A 3,254-nucleotide genomic window follows, 5' to 3' on the forward strand; every position below is an offset into this window, starting at 1 on the left:
GAGGGAGAGAGGGGGGGCCATGTGGGTGGGAGGGAGGGAGGGGCCATGTGGGTGGGTGGGTGGGAGGGAGGGAGGGAGGGGAGTGGTGCAATATGCGGGGAGAGATGTGGGGGAGAGTGATTGGAGGGCGAGGTGGGAGAGATGGGGAGCATCACCCTCCTCGCCTCAACATCATCTTTTCGCCTCTGAACACAAGGAAAGTTATGGAACCCTCAGGCAGCTGATGTGGAGAGAGAGAAACAGAGTTGGTGTTGTGGGTTGAATGGGTATACCATTGCCCAGAGTGGTCTCCACTGATGAAAGGCATTGATAAGGTGCATGGTCACAGTCTTATTCCCAAGGTGGGGAGGGGAGGGGTCATTTACTTGGAGAAAGAAACTAAAGATAAATCCTCTGTCACTTCAAAGCCTAATTTTGAGGTAACTGTGGAGATCCCTCAATGGCTCCAACTCCTACTGTTCCAACTCTGAAGCAAGACATCTTTCTGAATGCAGGGTCTGACTTGGGTAAAGGAGGAGCTTTCCCGAAATTAGCAAGTGGATTCCATGAGAAAAAATACAAATATGCTTTATTAGAACAAATTTGGGAACCATACATAGATTATATTTGAAACCGACAATTTTGGACTCCATCTCTTGACATAAGATACAAGTGCGAAAATAATTACATATGGAATTTTGGACAACACGATTTCTTTTCTCCTGTGTGTTCTTCAATTGTTTATTTATTTTTTTCTTCTTTCTCTCTTTCATTTCTTGCTTTAAGTTTTAGGGGGTGGGGAAGGGGGGAAAATGAAAATGTCACTGTATATTTTAATGCTGACTATTTGTATATATTATTACTAACGTGGTTCACGGGGCAGTGCGATTAGCATAGAGGTTAGTGCAACACCGTTATGGCACCAGTAATCGGGACTGGATTCGAATCCTGCGCAGTCTGTAAAGAGTTTGTACTTTCTCCCCGTGTCTGAGTGGATTTTCACTGGGGGCTCCAGTTTCCTCCCACCTTCAAAAGTGTACCAGGGGTTGTAGGTCAATCGGGTTTAATTGGGTGGCACGAACTCGTGGGCTGAAATGGCCTGTTACCATGCTGTATGTCTAAATTTAAAATTTTTAAAAATAATTTAAAAGTTTAAAAAGTTCCGAGTCTCTTGTTTAGGAAGGAAATCAGGTTACAGAGGAGAAGGCAGGAAACTGGGGTTGAAAAGGAGAGTAAATCAGCCACAATGGAATAGTGGGGTACACTTGATGTGCTGAATGGCCTAATCCCACTCCTATATTCTATGGTCTTATTGTAGTTGGTGTACCTGAGGGGCTGCAGCAAGCAGGAATGTTGCTCCATCTGCATACTGTACTTCTGCATATGACAGTAGACTTGGAATGTCATGAACCCACTGACACTGATCCTATTAACCAGCATCATCCATGAGCAGCCATATTGAAGCAATTCAAGGGCTCGACCATATAGCTCTTTGACTTGGAAAAGTTTCTGCCCCACCCCCCACCCCCCCCACTCAGCTACTGCATTCCAGATTCCAGCCACCCTCTGGGTGAAAGCAATTTTGCCCAGAGATTGATTTTAATTTCATTTAAAGGGTGTAGGCATGACAGACTGGGCCAGTATTTAATGGCCCCTGAGAAGGGTGCGAGGAACTCCTGTCTTAAACTACTGCAGTGCTCGAAGTGCAGGCGAATCCCCGATGTTGTTCGGGAAGGAGTTTCATCCACTGTGAAGGGGCAGCAATAGTTCCGAGTCAGGTAGGTGAGGGGCTTGGCAGGGAAGCTCAGGGTGGTCTCCCCATGGTTTTGATGCCTTCATCTTTTGCACCATTCACTGGACCCATCCTACCTTTACCTGCCTCCACAGAAATAGAACTGAGCACTTCTGAACCATCCACGACCAGGACTGTTGACCCTGGAGACAGAGGTGCAGAGACGCAGCACTGCTCCACAGGGTCCAATGACCTGGCTCTGAGGCCAGCGGCTCTGTTCAAGCCTTAAACTGCCTGTTAGCTGATGGTGTTTGTAACTAAATTCCTGCAACCGCGGGGGTCTGTGCCCAAGACGGCAGTGCTTGTACTTGGCAACGGACTCAAGGGTTGCAGACACCAGGTGAGCAGTGGACCGATTTGGGGCTCCAGAAGAGGGGAGAACCCCCACCCCCCACTTTTTGAGAAAAAGCAGAGGAGACAACTCTGCAGGACGGTAACCACGGTGGTAGAGCAGCGAGGGGCTCAACAGCTGAGGGACCCACACAGGCTGCGGGTGACATGGTCGGAGACCCCTGCGGGCTGCTGGAGACTGGCTCATGGGAACCAGGTATCAGAGCCGGGATTCGAGAGGGAGCTGAGGGCAAGAAGGCTCCCAAAGGGCCTCGGGCACTGAAGGGTTCCTGATCATGTCAGAGGTTGGGAACTGGAGCTTGGGTGGCTGATGGATCAAACGGGGGTCTGTGTGGCTGCAGAGGCCATGGGAGACAAAACCACAGACACTCAGTGTTGCTGAAGGGACTCTCTCTTTTGCTTATTCTCTCATACTGTAAGGGGCGCCTCACTGACAAAAGGCAAAGGAGGAAAAACCCAACACCCAACCCCAACCAACCAATTTTCCCCTGCAACCGCTGCAACCGTGCCTACCTGTCCCGCATCGGACTTGTCAGCCTCAAACGAGCCTGCAGCTGACGTGGACTTTTACCCCCTCCATAAATCTTCGTCCGCGAAGCCAAGCCAAAGAAGGGGTGTCAGGAGACACTAAAGGTGACTCTTTCTCTGCCTCATGGCCAGCAGAAGGCAATTTAATGTTCTGTTCTATTACATGAGAATAACAGAAACATGAATCTATTAATCCTCTATACCTTGCTCTTTGTTTTGTAAAACGATCATCCACTGTTTGACTTAATGCAACACTGAAGCCAGCACTTCTTGTTTTATTATTACACCACCTGATGCAATGAAGCATGGGTTGATTTGTCTGGATTGCATGCAGAACAAAGCTTTTCACTACATCTCAGGGGATCATTCAATTCAAGAGTAAAACTCAACAGGACAAACAGTGAACCTCATACAGCAAAGATAAAGATACAGAACCAGTGTTTTGGGTTTGAGCCCTTCGTTGAGGTATGAGGCAAATGTAAGCAGTTGTCTAAACAAAATGGGGGGGGGGGAGTGAAGGGGCAGGGGACAAGGGGAGGAGCACGGTCCCACAGGTAATAGGAGGATAAGGGAAGAAGGGCACATCAGTAAACAGGGGGAGGGG

The sequence above is a fragment of the Narcine bancroftii genome, chromosome 9 (genome assembly GCF_036971445.1).
Source record: "Narcine bancroftii isolate sNarBan1 chromosome 9, sNarBan1.hap1, whole genome shotgun sequence".
Classification (NCBI taxonomy): Eukaryota; Metazoa; Chordata; class Chondrichthyes; order Torpediniformes; family Narcinidae; genus Narcine; species Narcine bancroftii.